Source organism: Cupressus sempervirens, chromosome 7 (genome assembly GCF_028749045.1).
Source record: "Cupressus sempervirens isolate cs-2001-9-10 chromosome 7, ASM2874904v1, whole genome shotgun sequence".
In the NCBI taxonomy this organism is placed as follows: Eukaryota; Viridiplantae; Streptophyta; class Pinopsida; order Cupressales; family Cupressaceae; genus Cupressus; species Cupressus sempervirens.
In genome coordinates, this window is record NC_143124.1 from 434,934,890 (window position 1) to 434,958,053 (window position 23,164).

Consider the following 23,164-nt stretch of genomic DNA (forward strand, 5'->3'; position numbering starts at 1 on the left):
AAATCAAAACTATGAAGAAAAGCCATTTACAAAGATACTATAATTTATGAATTGTCATTACAATGCTAACAATTAAAATTGAAAGAAAATTTAACCATATACATGTTTCTAACGATGAACTATTGCAATAACTAAGTTCAAGGACTAACAAAATTATCAGTTAAGTACGTATTAGTATAAAACATTATCCAAATATTTCAGGATACACAATAAAATCTACCAAAAAATGAGTGTTTGATCTGAACATGTTATTGCATACTTAAAAATACCATCATATAAGATGAAAAAAAAAAACCTTTTCTACCCAAGGATTGATGTACTCTACAATGTAAGGATGCTTGACTTTGGAGATAAGATCCATTTGAAGAGCCAATCATGCAGACCATAAATTAGAATGGAAAAAAACCAAGTGCAAATCAATTCAAGCCTTGAATTGCCAAATTCACACCATTTAAAGATCACAAAAACACCACAAAATTTCATAAAGTGTCATTATTGAAGGCTACTATCACATCCCTTCATAATCAATAATATTTTTGCTTCACTTGTAGCCCTGTTTACTTTCAAAGAACATACTATGGCATAAAACTAGATATGATCAAAGCCCACAAGCACCCACACAAGATAAAATTGTCTTATTTAATTTTAAAAGGATGTAGTAGGCTTGGAAAGAGTATGTCCAACATGAAACTTATAAGAACCTAATATGTTGATTTTTCATCTTTTAGAGTATAAACATAAGAACAAAAAACGTTATATCATTAGTGTCTTGACCACCTACATCCATGTATTTGGTGAGAAAGAGGAATTTTATTCAATAAGGAGCCCACAACAACTAAAAAAAAATCCCTTTGTAGCCATACATGTCATAAACAGTGTATCATCCTTTATATTTCCTTGAAACAATAAAATACATGACAATGTTCTTCCAAATTCAAACTAATTTCCTTGGTTTATAGGAGAATCTTTTTCTTACAAAACTATTTTCCCTAACTTACACATATCTTTTCAAATTTGTGTAGTTTTAAATTAATAAAGAAATGACTAATTGAATCATCTATGTACTAGGGATGTTATTCTTCTCACATCTACTTAATATTTGATTATTAATCCATCAGAGTATGCACATGCAAAACAAAGAAACTAAGTTAGTCTAAACACTTGCAAATGATTTGAATATAATGTTGGTCTGTGAGAAATTATTTGGCACATATAGCACCCTATGGGATATTTTAAAAAGAATTCAAGGTCACATAAAATATTAAGAAGATATACTAAAAATAAATGTGATGCAATAATGTACATTTTATTTTCTCTTAAAATGGGCAAACTTGTCTTTGAAGACCTTTTAACATTGTTTCCATATTGTTTTTCTCAGACCATGGATGTACCTAGGTTCGATGTCATCTTTTCTTATCTTGTTCCATTTTCTCCCATATTTATTCTGGTAACTGCATGTTCTTTCTCTAGCACTTTTGACTTGATCTTTGGGACTAGGTTGACTTAAATTGACCTATTATGGACTAGGTCAACTTAAGTCAACCTATTATGGACTAGATCAAGCCCAAGTCAACCTAGTCCCTAGTGAGTTCAAGGCTCCAGACCCAAAAAGCCAAGGGGCCTCAATAAGTTTTATTGCACTCTCAAGTAGGCTTATGTTATTTTCCTATCTAAAAAATCATATGCAAGGAGGATCAAAGACTTCATTTTTATAATCAAGATATCTAAATATCAATTTCATGCTCTCAAGTGAAGATTTTGGTCTTTTTCCTTCAAGGAGTTCAAGCATTTTCAAATATTCAAGCTCATTGTTGGCCATCAATTAAGGAGATATAGCTTATTGTCAGTCATCCATAAAGGAGATCTAAATTGTAGTACTCATTATCTTAGAGGGTTTGGATTTTCATTTCCTCTCCAAGATCTATCTTGTTGTTCACCATCAATGAAGGAGATCTAAATTGTAGCATTCACTATCTTCTATATTTATGGACATTTACATCCATGGCACCATGATGGGATTAAGGTAGATATCTTACAAATTGTGGAGATGCCCTACATGCCTAATTAAAGGTCTATAACACAATTTAAAAAAAGTACTTATTGACAAGGGTTATAAGCAAGGTGAATACTAACATTTATCTAGTTTTTATGTCATTTACATTGACATTCCTCATTTACAATTAATTCCTTAATGTAGGGCTTGACCAAGGCAAGCCCTCATCTAGTCCAACAATACAAACCCTTCATTTTTGTGCAAATGGGAAGGATAGAAATATTTTCCATGTGAATCTTGAAATAACTTTACGAAATCTTTCTAGAGAAATTCATTATAGTATCATTAGACTATGTCAACTTCATCGAAGTATGTCAACTTCATGGAAAGACGTCCTTCCTCTAGGTTGATCGAGTACGTTCTTCCTTCTTGCTGAATGATTTCTAGGTTTTGTTCATTTCATTTAGGAATGCATATTGAATATTTAGAAATAGACTTAGATTCACAACTTTCAAATAAAAAATATATCTTCCTTTGCATATCTCAAGGTGAGCCTTTTATGTTTTATTTCCTTTCATATCTTTATCTTAGATCTATATCTTAACTGGGCTGATTTTATACACATAGAATTTAGATCTAAATTATTTAAGAAATTGGTTCAATTTTATATACATATTATCCTATAAGGGCTAAAGAATTTATTTCCTTGCATTTCATTCCCCTTTTATAATTCAAATTTGGTATTGGTACCCTTCTTCCTTTGGGTCCTAGCTAATTTAAATTGGATTTTAAGAAGATTCATATTTAGAGATTTCCTTCTTTCCCTTAAGCACATATTTGAATGAATTAGTGGCTTGGATAAGTGGAGACCTACAACCTTATTAAAATTTATCTCTTTTCCCCATAAACATTTTGGTGAACCCAACTTGTGCCTCTTTTATTTTTGTAGTTAGATTGTTTGTTCTAGGTATTTACCTTTCTTTTGGTAAACCCAACCTTCTTACAATTTCTCTCCAAGTCATGTTTCCAATTATTGTAGACACTTAATCATTTCTAATACATATTTGATCAATCATCACTATCACTGAGCCATCCTACTATGTCTAAGAAATGGTTTTGACTTGTGTAAATATCATGTATGGAATGAGTAGTAGTTACTGCCAAGTAACTTAGTGGAGGCTAAGTAATATAAAGTATACTAAGATAAGTATGATAGATGAGTGATATGTATATGCCAAGGATAATGTATGTCAAGAAGTTAGCTTAGGCCGAGTAGAGTTAGTGTCGAGTGACAACACATGGACAATATTTACAACTGAGCATTAGAGTGTTTAAGTGTTGAGCAAGCCAAAAATTTTATGTGTGTTTTGAATGACACAAAAACTTAGGTAAACCATTTGAGACAACTTATATGTGTGATCTAATGATCCTAGAGATATTTAATGAGATGATTACATATTTTGTTTTTAATCATTAATCACTATGCAAGCTATGCAACCAATCAGAAAAAGGGAATTTATTAAAAAAAAAGAGAGATGAACCTAGATGATTGATCTTGATCCAGAAGCTTCATTAGTTGTCTATTTAAGGAGGATCTAAAATCTAAGTCAGATGTGTGAGAGAGAGGGACAGAGTGAGAGAAGAGAGTGTGAGAGAGAGGTTATGTTTGGATGTTAGAAGCAAAGACTAGGCATAGTGGCCGAGAAGAGTAGTGGAAGGTATAAAAGAGTTATATCATATTTGAGATTAGATCACAATTGGAAAGAGGATATATGTTATCAATATTTGAAGTAAAAACCAAACGATTATGTACTAATACATTCTCACGGGTGAATCACTAGTACAAAAACAATAATATATGACTAAAAAAACCACTAAATTTTGTACACATGTGACTAATAGTAATTAATATCTAGTCATTTATAATGCTACTAAATTTACTACTAAACAATTTTAATCACTAATTTGATCACTAATTTTGATCCTCAATTTAGTCAAATATTTAGTGGTATATTTAGTAGTATAGTTAATCACATATTTAGTCATATATTTGATAGTTTATTTAGTCAAATATTTAATGGTATATTTAGTAGCATATTTAATCACATATTTAGTATATTTACTCACATATTTTGTAGTTTATTTAGTAACATATTTAATAGTATATTTGGTCACATATTTAGTAACATATTCAATAGCATATTTAGTCACATATTTAGGAGCATATTCAATAGCATATTTAGTCACATATTTGGTAGTGTACTTGGTCATAATAGGGCACGATGGAATTGAACAACCATCATCCTAGTTGTAAAGCAAGTGCTCTCCCATTGAGCTAATACCCTTTAAAGAATACATAATAAGTTATTATTTTTTTCATTTCATTCTCAATATAGCATCCAAAAAGGTTATGGAAATGTATTTATATAAATCTAATTAACAAGGAAACATCCAATCAAGCTGATAGTTTAAAGGCTCCTTTTATTTCAAAAAAAAATCCTAGTTTGTCAAACTTAAATAAGCCAGAGGAAAAAGGAACTGTGGTAATGGATTTTAAATTTAAAAATGGTGTCCAACTTGTTACTAACAATGTGAAAGTGCATGTAGTGACTAGAAGATTGCTTCAAGTGTGTCATCCAAAAATAGACAATCTGTACTAGATATAGTGTCATTGCCTTAATGATACTTTGTACTAGCCATTGGCATGATGCTCCACTAATAGATGAAAAGCCACTAGTCATAAATAGATAAGCTAGAAAAAAGACATTAAAATCTTCATAATCTATATCATCCATGTACCTATCAATACAAGAATTTTTGCTTGTGCCTCATTTTTGCGGTTACACACCTCTAACAATTTGTACAAACTTGGATGTTAACACTACTAATAAAATGAGAATATTTACACCATAGTAAATAATCCAATTGAATAATATTCTCAGTGCACTCAAATAAAGATTTCTAAAAACTTAAATGTAACACTAAAATACAGTGAGAGTATTTCTACAACACTAAATAATGCAAAACAATGATGTTCTCAATGCACCAGCTTCTTCAAAATTAGCTAAGATCATTCACAAAATAAAGTACCAAGCTCTATAAAGTGTGCAAAAACAAATAATCTTGAGCTGAACAAGGATAAAAATCTCAAACTATGTCATTTAATCCCAAAAGTAGAGTTCTTGTAAAATATCATCCAAAAATTTGAGTTGATGAGTGTTTACTAAAAAATATGCAAATAAATCCCAATAAAACATAAAATAAGAATTAAAATCACAAATCCAGCCAAGAAATGATTTAGAAGTGTCACGAAGAAATTTCCATGTTGATGATGGGCTCAAGATCTATTGGCCTTGCTTTAGAAGATGGTGAATCTACAATAGTGTAGGCTACACTAGTAAAGTTTGGATGGCAGTGAGTTTTGACAAAGTTTGGTTTCTCAGGTAAAGCTTCTAAGTCTTGAGAGTATTCTAAGTTGTCCATGTTTCATTGCTCACATGATTAGAAAACAAAGTAGGATGAATTATTAATAGTTGATCAAGTCTGGGAAACACAAATGTACCAAGTACCTATTGCTGACTTTTTTGTGCACCACCCCTTCTTCCATGCATTCTTTTTCCTTGTTGGTTCTACCTCTATAATTGAAATAGTAGCATATAAATTTTCATCTATGTTAGTCCAAGTTGAATGCCAGGTAGAAACTATTGTTGATAACCAAAATCTATAGGCTGCAAGGAATTACAAGAATCAGGGAATTTTAGCCAAAGTAACTCCCCATGAATCAAAATTAAATTACTACCCATTCCATTTACTAAGTTGTGGAGGAGTTAGACCATGATGACCTTGACTATAGAATAGTTGTGGCATGAGCCTTGCAGCACCAGGATGATATAGTGATAAACTAATTAGTATTGTAAAAGTAACCCCAATAGGAGCTCTCCTTAGAAAACAAGAACTCGACATACCTACATTCTCACCCTTCCCTCTAGTTTTCATTGAGCCAATGCAACATAAAAAGGTTTTCTTCCAGCCATCTTTTCACTCATCTCAAAAACCTACAATTCATGACAAATACATCACATTCAAAACTATGCCATTTTCCAATGGATAGAAAACAAGAAAATTTGGTTAGATACTATGAATTCAAACAAAATATCTAACATGATAATAAATAAAATATTATAGTACGCATGGCTTCTTCTAGAGAAGGAAAAGCCACAAACTTGAATCCCCTACTCTGACCTTGGGGGTCCCTTATAACCTAAAAATAGTGGCATGATGTTAAGAAATTAAATACACAAATAAGTAGAATGTTTTGCCATGAGAAGCTATAGGAGTTGAATTTGACCACAATATAATCCATAAGAAAATAATAAAATGAGTAGAACCTTAACAACATCATGTTCATGAGAAGACATATCTTGCAAGATGTTACAGTACCAAATTTTGAAAATGGTTCTCTTAGATTTTTATCATCAATGGAATCATCTAGATTTTTCAGATACTAGTTAGCACCCTAAAAAATTTCCATTCTTGCCTTCCTTCTTGTTCAAACTTGGTTTTCAATTTTGCCTCCCTTTTAACCTTTTTTTGTGCCCTTCAAACATACCATTCCTTATCATCATTAAAAAAATTCCATTTAAACCATTAATAGCAGTAGCTGCATCATTTGTGTTTTCAAAATTAACAAATAAAAGCCTCTAGATTTTCCATCCACATTCCTCATAACAACTGCACTAGTGATGGGGCCAAATTTACCAAAAATAGTTTGCAAGTTGTGTTAGAAAATTTTTCACAAAAGACATTGCTAAACGTGGAAGTACCCATTAATCGCTCTCTTTCTTGTTGTCTCACAAACAAGCCAACATAGACCTTCTTTCCATTAAGAAAAAACCCATTCAATTTTTCAATGGCACTATGTGCTACCTCTTCTTGCTCATACCAGACAAAACCATAAAATTTAGATTGGACATTCTTGTCTATAGCCACTTTTCAAGAAATAATGGTCCCAAAAGTAATGAATGTATTATAGAATCTTCTATTATCTATAATTTCATCAACATTTTGCAAACAAATAACTTTAAGATTAACACACAAATCTTCAACTATTATGTCATAGCAAGAAAAATAAACAAGAATTTGTAGTCTAGGTTAAAATTTTGATGTAACATATTCACCTTGATGAAGATGTTTATAGAGCTACTCTTTTGAATTGTTGGATCATGATGGGAAAAAAATATTCTCATTGGCCTACCATTACCACAAGTATGATTCAGAATCTCTAGAGCACAACTAGCTACAAATGCAAAAATACCCAATTTTATTTAACATATCATAAATCACAATTGAACTACAAATATTAGTGCATTTAAGTGTTCTCAAGAAAAGGAACTTGATTACCAATTTTGGGAAATCAATAACATGAAAAAACAAGTGACTAAAAATGCTATGGAAATTGTGTTGTCAATTACATTAATAAACATTTGGTAATAGATACATAAATAAGCTTTGGTTAAGGATCTATAAAATAGAATTTGGGCCCTTCATAGAAAAGATGACAATTTAAACCTTAAGAGACATGTCATATATTCAAATTAGGTAAATTACCACATTCATTCCTATGATGCAACACACCTTGATGGAGGATATCAAGATGCAACTCTTAGGAAATTTAATACATATGATACATTTGGGCTTGGTATTATGCCTCAAAGTAACTCTTGAAAGGTACCAAATCCTATAGATATTTTATGACTATTGAATACAAACTCAAATTTTCAATGATGGGCACATGTCAACAAAACCCTTTGTTGAAGTTTTAGGTAATTTCCATTTCTAAATGATGGAAAAGTTAAAACAAGTATTAAAACTCTCCTAGTAATCTAATTGTGAAGTCACTTTGTTAAGGTTGACGTGAGTAAAGAATAACCTTCTAAGATCAAAGAGAAAATTTGCAGATGTCCCTGAGAGTGCTTTGAATAGTATTATAATATAATAATGAAATAGAATTGGACTATGTGAATATGTTGCAAAACTAAGTCTATGCTTTGTCACATATAAATTAGAGTAAAACTATCACATATGGATAGAAGCAGAGTCTGTGCTCTTTATATAATTCAAGCTAATCTTATTTTTAGGGATTAGAATTAGAGTGCATGAGTATATATCAATGATATTTTTTAGCATGAGACCTGTTCACCAATGCCCTATTTAGGATGTCGATGTTGTATGTAATTGATATCCTTCCAAGCTGATTTATGGCTTCAAGATAGAAGCACTAGCCAAAAGAGCACTTGGTTTAATGGTCAAGTCCATGCAGTAGGGCATCTAGAAGGTTCTGAGGTCTTTTTTCTTCACTACAAAAAATATAGAAGCATGGGTTTTCTTTTCCTAAGAGCTAGTCAAAGATAATACTTTGGATTTTCAAGCCTGTAGATAATTGGTAGTTTGTAACATGTGACAGAATTTGTGAATTTGTGAATTTTTTAATTTTTGAGCCTCCAAATATCAACACTATCAGCTATGCATCTAGTCTAATTGAAATGAAGTAGGTGATTATCATACTGCACAAATAACAATATTCATTATTAACCTATATACAACTTCCAATTTATTCAACTTAAAAGAAACAATCTTCATCAATAACAGATTGCATACAATGCTTCTTTGACCAGGCACAAGTTCTTCCTACTCCCTTTGATAACCCATTCATCTTAACCCCTTAACTCATACCTAATTAATAAAATCAATGCTATTCTCAATACATGGAAAAATCCTAAATAACTCCTTGAACATGAAAAATGACTTTCAAACTCTATTGTTGGATTGATTGGTTCAAACTGTCCAAAATTCAGTCCTTCTCAGATAGTTTTTGGAAATCATATTTTTTGAACCCTTAAAATTTTTGTTTTTGGAAAGAACAATATTTTTAGGTAACATTAAGACCTACCATGCTACAAAATTACAAGTTCATATGAGTTTGTTTGATCCCTCAACTAGCCATTGTTTTAGACTGTTAATTTTGGAAACATTCATTATCCTACTATGATAGCCAACCATGTCTTATAAGACAGTCACTAAAAACATGTAAAGCCCCTATTACCTTGCCACCAATACACTTGGAGCCCATCAATGCACATTTATATACATTTATAATCTATTAATTCCCTTACAAACATTCCTAAGTTCAGATATGCAATCTAAACTAACATATCTCTGTCTGGTCTAAGACAACATTTCATACCTTCCCTTCATTAGAAACACATGAAATCCAATGCATGGAGACCTTAAACCCTTATAGGATGAGATATGTGTTATTACTCACCATATATCTAGGCCCAAAAATAGGTTTAATAGTGAGGAATAACACATATCTCATCCTATAAGGCTTGAAGGTCTCCATGCATTGGATTTCATGTGTTTCTAATGAAGGGAAGGTATGAAATGTTGTCTTAGACCAGACAGAGATATGTTAGTTTAGATTGCAGATCTAAACTTAGGAATGTTTGTAATGGAATTAATAGATTATAAATGTATATAAATGTATATTAGTGACTGTCTTATAAGACATGGTTGGCTGTCACAGTAGGATAATGAATGTTTCCAGAATTAATAGTCTAAAACAATGGCTAGTTGAGGGATCAAACAAACTCATATGACCTTGTAATTTTGTAGGATGGTAGGTCTTGATGTTACCTAAAAAAAAATTTCTTTCTAGAAAAATTTTTTTTGCTGAACTCTCAACTTTCTAGAAAAGATATTACATTTATCAACTCTCAAGTTTCCTTATGAGGGTTTTTATAGCCCTTCGCCAAAATTGGGATATCTTGCTCAATACTTCATGGAATCAAGTGATTCAAAATTCAAATTAAAGTAGACTCACACCTTCATCAAATAAAATAGGTTTTAGAACCACGGAACAAGTATATGATACAAAAGAATGTCTATAATCAAAATACTATTATGTAGAAAAAAACAAACATAATTATGCAGAACCCACTTTTATTAATCTCCACTTCTTACAACCACTAATGCTGCTCATTTTTGGTCATTAAAAACATTTTATAGACCCTTTATTTCCAAGGAAACTTAAGAAACAACCTTTGGAACTACCGTCCCAACCACCCTTTGGCTGGTTAGTCACTTAGACATATTACAAATCATGATTGCCAACAATAATTAGTACATAAACTCATGTATTTCTCAAATAAAATTGGTTAATTACTACAATGAATATATATTTTAGATCATACTACATGATTCATCATCAACATGGAGGGGAACAAAGGAAAAAAAAATCCATTCATGTTACGGCTTCTATAAAATATCTATAGCCTATACTTGCTTGGTGATTTTCAAATGAGATCTCCCATGTATAGAAAAAAATGTAATAGTTCTGCTAATGCATTTATATTATTTGAAATAAGATTAGTGTGCAAGTGGAAAACAATATTAGCAATTTAGCTGAGACTCTATTACTATAAAACCCATATGAAGATATAAAAATATGAGAAATTGATTTAAAACAAAGAAAATTGTTGCTAGTTTAGAGATTGATACACCTTGAATGCATATGTACTTTTAGATTTTTCCATTTGTGATCTTTTGAACTAAACTCAAGCCAACCTATAAAATAGCAATTGTGTACATTATTAGCACAAAATATAAAAAATATGCTTCTAAATCATTTGAGTTTTGCACTCAAAGCTTCTAAACTTTCCTATTTGTGATAAGCCATGACAAGGAAAGATAAACCATGAGATGAGATGACTTCTACAGTGTTCTAGCATAGATTTTGTTGTGTATCTTCTAAATTATTTTAAAATTCTCTCTATGGGTTTGCCATTTTAAACTGAGAACCCCTATTTAATTAATTGATTGAAATACCACAATTATATATTATATATATTCCACATAATACACTTTATTGTGTTATAAATTTAATACTAGTTTGTTTGAAGTAGGCTCCATTAAAAACTAGTCGAAACCATGTACCTAATAAATATCACAAAACAATTTTCTAACTCACAAAGGTAACATTGAGAAAGCACTAAAATTTGGTTCATTTTTTGTAAAAATAATCTTAGTGAGAAACCTATTAGCTAGAATAATTAGATCAGACATAGTTGGTGCAAATTTTGCTTCTGATACTTGGTAATTGGAATCCATAAAGTTACCAAAGTGAAACAATACCCATGTTATTGATTGAGCTCTGATTAGGATTACAAGAGTTCAAAAACAACTTGGCTTGGATCTGGGTGTAGAAATATGGCCTATGTTGAAAGATAACCTCCAAAAAAATTGAAGAGGGAAGATAAGCACATCAAAGTGCAGCTCACTAGTTCAAGATATCTATCTTAGCCTCTATAATTTGGCATGGTAGTGTTGTTTTAAATTTTTAATCTTTGTGCCAATAGGTAAAGTGGGGTAGCCTAATAGAAAGCAACCTAGATTTGTAACTCATCATGTAGGATTTCTTGCCATAAAATTAAGGTCAAATATAAATATTTTGTCAACCAAACATTTTTTGATAGTACATTCCAAATTTTTTTTTGAAATCTGTCAAATTAAATAGGCATGTCAAAATGCATCATTAAAAAATTCCCTCATATTCATGAGAAATGCCAACAGTTGAAAGCTTGTAAGACAAATCCTTTTGTAACCATGTTTAAGTAGCACTTAATAAGAATACAATCTACATATGTACATCGTGCAAAGTAAAACATCAAATAAAACTCCTAGATACAACCTCAATTTTGCACTATTCATGAAAGTATCTAACACAAAGGATGGACAAATGTGCCAATACATCTTCCATAGTGAATGGATGAACACCAAAAAATGATAAGCTAGTATTGGCTAACCAACAGGAAAATTGTTCTTCATACTAACATTCAAGTTCATTCTCATCATTCTACCAATACCTTCACTGGTCTTTCACATTATAGCAATAAATTTATTATAATCTATGTGCCCATCCTTTATAAAACATGGTGGTGTGAGTATACTAAAATAATCCCAGAACTCCATAGGAATAGATTGTTAAATCAAGCTTATATACTTGGCTCAATCATAAATATAAACTTATTTTAGCTCAATCATATACTTTTCTTATAGTAGAGTTTCTTAATTAAATATTTATCATGAAATTTATATTAATGTATGTTTAAAAGATTATGAATTATTTAATTAACACAATGAATCACAAATACTTCCAATTTAGGCATAGTGCCATGGTAAAGTCATTTCATTGGAAAATAACCACCAAAGTTCAAACACATGCTAGTTTGTTGAGCTCATAGGCCTTGTGCCTTTGTTGGATTGATAAGATCATGGGATTAAACAAGTTAAATATGTGGTTAATTAAACAAGAGCTGTAGGGCAACCAAGTTCCTGCCAAAGATGGTAGAAGTTTCAGATTTCAATGTAAAGCTTCTAGTTCCAGATTTAGAAGGATCGAAATGATTGCTAGAAGCTTCCAGGTTTAGAAGGATGGAAATGAATGCTAGAGATCTTTCCAAAGGTTCAAGCATCTAACATTTCCATTGATCACAATTTCATTTCAAGTAGAATGGTCAATCAGGTACAATTAATGGAACATACACCAAATCAAATGTGAATATACCCATTTTCCAAGAGAAGCATTTCCATTGATCAAAATTTTGTCCCAAAAACAATGTTTAGTTCAAATGAATCAATGCATAGGCATAAGCTTTTATTTTACATATCACTTTTCTATAGCTCCTTGTTCCAATTCTACACTCTCGAACAAATTCATTGTTCTAATTCTACACTCCCAAACATATTCATTGATCATTTTGTTTCCATTTGAGTCCTGCAAATAATAGTCATTTCAAAATAGAAACGCATACACCTAAATGCAATTTTTATTCTCTTTACAATCTAGAAGATCTAAAAACTTAAGAAATGGAAGATAAAACTGAGATACATGGCTACTACTACCAAGTTCACTTTAACCAAAAAGTATGTAAAATGTGACTACTTTATTTAAGTCAGACTCAATCTACTCACTAGGCACTAGTGTAGTATAATAGGGCAAGAATGCATAATATCATAAAATCTTTTAAATACCAATGGCTTAACTTTTTTGGCAAGCAGCATAAGAAATTGAAAGACTATGGCAGCCAATTTTCAAAGCTTTTTACATTTTTGCATGGGCTAGAATGTGTATAAGAGTCACATCCAAATAGGGGAGAGGAAAAAATTAAAGATTGGGATAATTTTCATTGAAATAGTTCAAAATAGGAGGTTGGAGACTCTCTGAAGTCCTCTTTATATCACTTCTTCTTTACTTAATAAGAGGGGATTTCATAAGAACTTTTTATTAGACAATTTGAGTTAGTTGTTCCAACCATAGTTCTCAAAGTCATACAATATTCCCTTGGCCAAGTAAATCAACCACAAAGTGGAAACTCACCATTTTTGAGCTTCCACATGTCCAAGGTACATTGTACTTCACCTTTCATTCCAACCATACTATAGAAAACTCTAACCTTTGTTAGGCATGTCTTAGCAACAATTGTTTAAGCTCTCTAGTCAAAGAGACTATATGAGAAATAAATCAATAGTTCATATCATAGTCATTAATATTGTAGACAAATTATAATAAATGAAACCCATAATTATCATGTGTCCATATATTCAATGATGCAGTAAAATTTTTTGTTTTGGTTTTTTTACATATTAAAACTAATAGAGATTTGATGAAAAATCAATTAAGGCATTTGTAGAGATAGGTTTTATTGAATACCTCCTAAACACATCTAGTTTTTTCCAAGAATGACAAAAATCCTTCAAAATTGCTTCAAAGTTTACATCAGTACAGTCAATTCAACAATTGAGGAAGGTCCATACTCTACATGCAAGGGCTTTAACATATAAATTTTGATAGATAGAAACATTTTGCAAGAGTTTAACCCCGAAAAGTCTCTGGCCCATCTAAACCTCCATTTTTATTTTTTACCAATAAAATGAGATATGATTTATGCTATTAAATCCTTGTTGTATTTCAATTTTGAACCTGCATTTCATGGTAAAAGAGAACAAGTGATTGGAAATGATCAAATTGCTAGAGTTCATTCCAATACTTGAAAACGCATAAAATATGACATATGGGAAAAAACATAGGTTTCATTATCTAGCCCATCAATAGCTCAAACCTTTTGATCTATAGGATTCACTCACATTTTTCAATAGGGAATGACAATAACTTTTGACTATTCCCTTATAATTATTGTTAAAATACAAACAACAAATTAAAAAGTAGATATTCAAAAATAATCCACACAAATTCTATAATCCACTCTTCAAACAAAGCAATAATCTTATTAATCCTTAATCAAAAGACATAACTCTCCACACTATTACAATGCACTAGTAAAATCCTTTAATAAATGAACATTAATTAGAATATGAACAACCAAGAGGTTTGGAGGGAAAACTTTGACTCTTGGGTTTCATATTTTTACATTATTGAGCCAATTAGTTTCTCTAATTTAGAATTTAGATAAATGAGAGAAGTAACAAAAAATTCTTGGCTCGAATATTCCAAATAGATTTATTATTAAGATTAAAAAAAAAAGAAATTAACCATTGCAAAACCTTCAATATTTGTTCTTTCTATGCATATAATAGATAGTAAAATAAAGGATATTTATTTATTCATGCTTCTACAGGTATGGTACCATGGTTTGAAAAGTACAGAATAATTTATAATTGGTCGGCATTTCAGCAATTGGTAAAATGGTATCTCCTAAAGCAAGAAATTTCCCCAACAAAACACAATAGATAACAAATGCTTCACGGATATTGACTCATAATAGTTGAAATAACATCAAAATTGCACTATTTTGATCAGTTTGAACTCAGATCACACAAAAATTGAAATGCAGCTAGAGCTTATCATGCAAGGCATGATAACAAATAGAATGGGCTTTAATATGAACATACTCTCAGTATTATAACAAATAGATGAAATTAGTAGTGGTAGAAACCAAGGAGAGCCTCACAAGTGCAGTCAAAGGTTTGCCATGAAAGTCCATTCCATGCACCAAGGCAGCTCCCTAAGACTACATATGCTAGTTGACCTAACATCACTATCCACCAAGACAAATCTTGAGTGTTTGCTGGCCCAACTAAACCCCATCCTCATTTCAAGAAAAAAAACCAGATTAGGAAAATGTTGAAGACTAGGGCTAATGTATAAATCCAAAGGCCATTGTCATGACCTTGCTCATTTTGTTGAGAAATCTATGTCTATAATCTTGTCGATAGTATGTCTAGATTAGCAAGAAAATCATGAATATATTATATATAAATTTATTAGAAAATTTTCATAATTTTTCCTTTATCAGATGAGAAGAGTGAGAAATCCATCAAACCATTGGAAATAAAATTTATTGAAATATATGTTTGTAATCTCACCATGAATTAGATAAAGCTAAAAAACAAAGAATCCATAGATCCAGAAGAACAAGATAGCCACATGTCTTGAAAATTATATTTCTATAATCATAGTGTTATCAAACCACCTATGAAATCTAAGAGATTTTATTTGCAGTGCTATGGAAAATCTCCTCTCTTTCAACTTATAGAACCTTCCATGACTTCTATAGAAATCTAAAAAAATAGTTGCAACAAATTTGAAAAATGAATTGATTCCATCAATTTTGGGCTAAAAGACTAAATAGAGAGAGATTGGGGCAACAAAAGTGAGAAATATAGATGGAATCCATACAGCATATTGGGTTTTTGATAATGGTTTGATTTAATTGTATTATAGAAACCTAGATCAACATGCAAGTAACACGGAAATCTTAAGAACCAAGTGTGATATGCATGTTGCAGCCTCCCAAATTCATACTATGAGATTTGTGTTGTCTACACCAGACTTTGTTGGAAACCATGTAGACTTTTGCAAGCCACCAAATCCTCTAAAAAATTTCTAGATTTTTATGCCTTCTCTAGCTTAGGGAAAGCTGAAATCTCCTGCAAACTTATGTAGCTGTTAATTTGAAGCAATTATCAGCTGCCACACATTCCATTTCTTAACAATTGAGCACATTAATATTTGTTAGATAGAGTATAAAATAAATTCTCAAAAACTTGAATGTTGATTCATCATTGTAAAGAAGTTTAATCACGTTTTAATAAAGGCGCTCAACAATAGTTCTTTCCATGCAATGGTAAGAACTAATAAGGATAGAGGCCCCTTAAAATGGCATCATAAATTAAAATTGGAAGAGATCCTTTGTAAGTGGTCTCTCTGGGCTCAAACCTAGTTACATCTCCAAATTTCCACATTAAAAAATGTGCCAAGTGTCCAACAGAAAGAACTTCATCATATTCTATCTAGAGTTATTGAATTTTCTAAGAGATGAGAGGGATAATGAAAAGAATATTTTTCAATGTGGCTTAGTACATAGATATAGCCAATAGAGTACTGCAGCTAAGAAGTCATGATACAGAAATATAAAACTCTCACAATATGACTCTACTACTCATACACAAATCCTAGAAAGAGAAAACTATAGCTTCTCATACACATCATAGAATAGGCATGATAGAATAGCTTCTCATAAGCCAAATCCACAAATACTATTATGTGATAAAGTTGGTTAGCATATTGCAAATCTAGTTACAATGTGCATCAATTCAAATCTTACCAATTGGAAACACTCATAAAGATTTTAGGAACAAGAACTATATGATGATTATGCATTGGAGTAATCTCAAATTGAAAATATTTTACAAAACAATGACTTGCCTATTCTCACTCAAGGTCATCTTCAATTTGGGTGACTAAAGAAGCAATGAATGCCCCTGCAGAAGAGATAGTAGAGGCAATGGAACTTGTGTTTCCAGAGATAGTCTTGAGGTAGCTGAAAATAACACAAAATGAAGTAGGGAAGAAGCTTCTCTTCCTATTGGTCTTGCTTCTAACCCAAACTTCATTCCACATTCCCTCCAATTCTCATTCAATTAACACATATATTTGTAGCTATAGCCTAATACATAGAATTTCACATTCAATTGCATGTATGTTTGCTTTCATCATCTATTCTATGAAACTTTTTATTCAAAAATGCATATTTGCATCTACTTGCACACATAAACTAATATATAAAAATTTGAAGCCACACAAATATATTCATAACCTAATATTTTAATTTTTTAATTCAATTAAACACATATACAATCATGGCCAAGACATTTATATTGAATTGCACATACATTTGTACTACTCACTTTGTAAATAGAGTCTTTAGACTTTAATTCAATTATAGATAGAATTTCAGTCACAAAATACTATACAAAATTTCTAGGTTGGTAATTAGTTTCATAAGATGGAGATAGGTCTAAAAAGGCTTGAGAAGCTCATCATGGGAAGAGAGTTTGTTGTACTAAGTTCAATATCAATAGAAGTTTTATATTTCTTGCATTTCATATGTGTTTTGATAGTTAATACCATTATTTTCACCATTTAATTCATGAGTTCTATGTTGTTATTTTTAACATCTATTTATTATAGACAATAAGGAATTGAATCTAGAGAATTTTGTCTTTTGTAATAGTTGGTTTCATCAAATATTCAAGAAGATATTCTAATTTGTGTAAATGTGATTGAAACCCTCACTGGTATACAATAGTATAAAATGTAGCTCTTGCAATATACTAACATGAAAATAGACCCCAAGGTTAGTGAGAAAATGGGGTGTAACATGGAATTGCACATAAGTGTCTATATTAAGGTCGTTAAGTGCCATGTTGGTAGTCTTATTTGGGAGATTATTAGCCTTAGTAAGTGAAAGGACATCATTTCTAGAATAATTAAGAATGAAGCATGAATCTTAGAGGAGAATTTTCTTTTTTTTAACTCCATACATTGATAGAGTTTTAGCCATAGATTTTGCATCTCCCACAAATCTATTAATCCTGCTAGGGTCTATAATGCATTTACTATTTAGAATTTAAATTCAAACATTTGTGAAAGAGTTGTCCATAGCCATTTGCCAATAAGCATGGTAAATTCACTGAATTAGTATATTTGTGCAAATTTAAGCATATCAATGGCACTGAAATCATGAATCCACCTAAACTGAGTTATCTGATTTGCTGACATATTGAAATATTGTATGATATTCATAAGGTCTCACCTAATCTATACTGTTACACAACTACCTCAATTTTATGAGTCTTTGACATAATAATTTTGAGTGTGCTAATATTTTGTGTAGAACATTTGATAAAAGATGGTTTCATATTTTTTTTATAGGATAACTAAGTGCGACAGCACATTAGTTTTATAGTTTGGCAAATTTTAAGTATGTTTCCTTTGTACAAGATTTGTTTCTACATATTGTTGGAATTATGATATATTTTTCATTAGTGCAAACACTTATTCTATCCTGAATTCTTATCTTGATTATCAGTTAGTCTCAAGTATATACCGAGCATTCAGTGGTTACCTTATGAGTTCAACAGGCAAACAGTTCTCACCGAGCATTCCAGAAGATACTGACTGAATGAGAAGTTCAATAGGTAAACAGTTCTCACCGAGCATTCTAGAAGATACCGAGTGAAAAAGGTAAAGGAAGTTTAGCAGTGTTTATCGAGTGACAAAGTTAATCAAAGATCAGTAGTTTTTATCGAGTGAAAAAAGTAATAAAAGATCAGCAGAGTTTACTAAGTGAAAAAGGTAAACAACGGATTCAGTGTTTACTAAGCTAAGCAAGGTAAACGAAGAAGATTGTTTCTACCGAGTAACACTACATCTACTAAGTCACCAATGGCTACCGAGTTCCAAGAAACATTCTGTGACTAGTATGAACTGAGTCACTACTTCTACTGAGTGCATGATGATGCTGAGTAACGTAGTGGATGCTGAGTATCAGAAGGTCACTAAGTCAGTTCAATGAACCCGAGTTTACTAATGGGCTGACTCAATAATGTTTTGTTCACTTGTGTTTTGGCTGACCTCGTAACTATAAAATATTGGAATGGTATATATGTAATGTATGATATCATTTTTGATATATGAATAGGAATATGAACATATTGGCATGAAATAAGAAAGTATTGTTCGCATGTAAAGAAGGTATTGCTATCAGCAACAGAGCAAAAGGAATATAACAAGGTCAGCATAAGGAGCAAAAAAGTTATATCTATCACATCAGGTGATCAATGCAAAAGGATCTTATCAAAAAACAAGTTGTAAGTAGATCCACTATTTCATCCTAACAGGTGAATTGGTTTTTAAATCCTTTAACAAGGTAGACTTAACAGTCTTTTGTAAATCTCCTAACAGATTGCATACTTCACTGTATATTTGTAAATCCTCTAACAAGGTGGATCTAGCAATCCTACTTGCTCCTAATAAGGTAGATCACCAGAAGTGATCATTGTAATCCTTAACCAACCAACTTCATACTACAGTAATGAAGTTTTTTGGGCATCATCCCCACCCCAATTTTACTTTCTAATTGGAAGGTTTCTAGGTCACCAAATCATTGTGTTCATGTGTTATGAATGATTGATCTTTCATTTATGCAATAGATTAGATGAATAAATGATGAATGGTTAAAATGCATAAAATTTTATATGTTACTGATTCACCCCTCCCCTCTCAATAACACTTTTCATCCTAAATATTTCCAACACATGTTTATGCTAATGTTTACACCTTATAGAAATTCATCTAGCACTGAAAAAATTGATTGGTCAAACATTTGTTTCCTCCTACAATAAAATTGAGCATTTCAATCCTAATAAAAAGATGATTATTAAAAAATTACTCATTTATGGAGATGATTATAGAAATGAGGTTCTTTCAACAATTGGTTTGTTTAAACTGAAAAAATGGCAATGACCACCAAAATAACATAGTATTTTTTTTTTGGGATATCTTGCAGCATTACTTGGTTTTTAAAAATAGAAATACATAGCAACCAAGCTCAAAAACAAGTTATTCATGGATCATTTTGTTTATCTTTTTGGTTTTTAGCTCAAATAAAGCTTTCTCACTACAAACTGCAAGCTGCAAGCCAAGCCTATGATATATCAACATTACCATTTTGGCATTCTTTATTAGAGGACCAAATATTTCAAGTTGATATTTTATACAAACTTTCATTATGCTAGATTAGATGAAGCACAAAGATCAACCTCAAGCTATAAAATTTAAATTTTTTCTTTGCCTCAAGAGTTGTTTTGTGTAAATCCAAGATTTGGTCTACTATAGCTTTATCTTCCACTACATAAGATAATGTAACTGTCAATGCTAGTTTTGAAGAAGTATGGCTATTCCGAGTTTTGAGTGATTTTTAACCTTTTTAGATTATAGTGACTCCTCTCTTTGTTCACAATCAAGTAGTTGAACTTAGTGAAGATCCTATTTTATCATGCTCACACCAATAATATGGAGGATTATCATCTCCATCATCACTACATTGAGGGATTGGCTCCTAATCTAATGATTAAACCTCTTTGTGCTATCGACTTTATCATTTTTAGGACAAAATTGGAGTTGGCCCTAGTTTAGTCATAAAGGGGAGTATTAGATATGATGTAGTGTTGCACACAATAATAGAATATACTTGTGCATATAGGTATTTATTTGTTATCTTAATTTACCTCTTCAATAGCAATAAGAACCCATATATACATTGAAGTGTGCATCATTCCATTTTGTCAATCTCCATACATCCATTCTTCCAACAAGATACAAAATATACACTAGTCATTCTTGTTTTTTAATTTCTAGTGGTTAGAGAAGAAATTTGTTTAATTGGTCTTGGTTTTGTTCTTGCTTTTGGGGCATTAACCAATTTAGTCTGTAACACTTCCATTGCATATAAATAAGCTAAAATATATGTTTAAAGAATTTTTTTTCTTAAACCTCTACAAGGTTTTTCCTTCCAAAAATTTAGACTCTTTTGTTGCATTGCAGGACTTTTGCATCAAGATTTTACAGAACACCATTCTAGGTACTCACGAATTCTCACTTGTTCTACTTATTGTTTCTCACCTTAATATAATACCTTATTCTATCAATAAACAATTCCTAAGTTACCAATTTGCCCTCCTGGAGGCTGGATGTAGAAGACAATATAGATAAATGCCACTCACAGGCACCCAAATGTGGACAAATGTCTATTTTAGGCATCCAGATGCATCTAGGTGCCTGTGAGTGGTATCTAGATGGCACCCACAGGGCACCCAAGAGCATCTATAGGCTTCCTCGCCTAGATAAGAAAGACACATTTTTAAATATATTTTTAACATGTGGTGTGGTTCCATTAGGCTCAAATCATGAGTAAAATGAGTGAAATAATTAAACAAATATAATGAAAGATAAGAGTGATATGATAGATTTGAACAACAATGAGACATTGATGCCTTGGAAAAACTCTTTGTGGGGTTAAAATTCAACCAAGTAATACTATATGTTGAATATGTTAGGAATGATAAGTTGTTGTAATAGAGTACATTGGAATGAATATGAATTCAAAGACATCGAATCTTGTAGAGGGAAACAATGATGGTGAAAGATGTAACCAAATTAAGTCTGGTCAATATTTAGAATGTGGTAAGAGATTTGATTTGTTAAGAGTGAAGGGTTGGAGTTGTGTGTGAAGGATAGCAAGGTCAAGATACTTGAGGCCTTACCTTGGAAGCTAGGTCATTTGTGTAAGAGATCAAATTGCAATTTGATTGTAAAGGACTCAATGATTATGGGAATTAATCAAAGAACTTGCATCTCCTTGAAAGAATTGAAGATTTCTCCTTAATGAACAATACTTGTGATTAGGCTTATTATGCTCTTCATCAAGTAGCTCTTTGACTATGCATTTTTAAGGGAACTTGTAAAAATAAACCAACAAAAACTAATAAATTTGGTTGTGTATTAAATGTATCTTACTATTGCTTATGGTAGCAAAGGATTGGTTGTAGACACAATTGCTCCTACATCAGTGTTGTTCAAGGGGGCTCAAAACTAGCATATTTTGTTTGTGTAGAAGCTCTAGATTATGTAAATGCCCTCAATGGAGATGCAAAAAAACACGAAAAGAGTAACTAAAGAAGTAATTTATTAATAAAGAGGAAATTTCACCTCCTATTTAAAACCTTTAGAAACATAGGAAGGCTACTAACTGGGCTAAACAATAGATGAGAAAAACTATAGAAGCATAGAGAGGAAATTTTAGAGCCATTTTAATTAGATCAAAACATAGGTAGGCAGATAGTCAACCTAAAATATAGGTGAGTGAAGAAAAACAAATAGAATTTGACTAACAACGAACTACATACCTTTATTTTTTCTTTGGCCTATGCTGGTATCTTATCCCTAATGAGAAACCAATGCAAAAAATGTAAATCTAGTGGGGAAATTCCAACTCAAATGAATCCAAATGGATTTAAAAACATAAATAAAAGTTTTAAGATTTGAGAGTAATTAAAGAAGAAATTTTTTTATATAGTGATATTTCTATTAGGGTTTAACTGTGTAGTTTTTAAATATATTTTTTCTTTACTTTTTAGGCTTGAAATGTCTAAGGATATTTATGGGATAAAATTGATTGTCTATAGAAGTAGACTAATGATAATTTTTCTTCTGTAGTGAGTCAGAGGTAATGAATTATTGATGAAATAGGAATGACATGAGATAAAATTCTTGAACACAAAATAAAGACTCTAACATGTTCATAATGAACAATTAAGGATTTGTTTCATAATATCCTTATTTCTATTACCAACATGATTTAACAGGAAGCTTGATCTATTCCTGACATTGGCATCATGATTTATCTTCTCTTTCATTCCCAAATTACCTCAAAAGGAGTCACCACTCTATTATCATCCCACTTAACATATTGAAATTTCTAAAAAAGGCAAGTAATTTAACAAATCAACTGAGTTTGGGGAAAGCAAGATGGTTAAAATATAAGAATTCGTTTATATGCTCATATTTGAGAGATTATGAAGACAAGATCATAGGTACATTCAATGATTCTTTTGACTTAAAAAGCTTGAAGATTGTTCTATTTCAACTTATGAATTTTCTTCTTTGTAGACAATTTATGTCTTGATAAATCCCTATAGTGGGATAATGAAAATGAGTAGGATAAAGAACCATGACCCTATAATGAATAA

General features: G+C 31.2%; 1 pseudogene; it reads right to left on the reverse strand.

The window, feature by feature from the left end:
- Positions 1-5,562: 5,562 nt before the first annotated feature.
- LOC149547421 (polyadenylate-binding protein 2-like) overlaps positions 5,563-23,164 on the reverse strand; it is a 64,667-nt pseudogene continuing 47,065 nt past the window's right edge.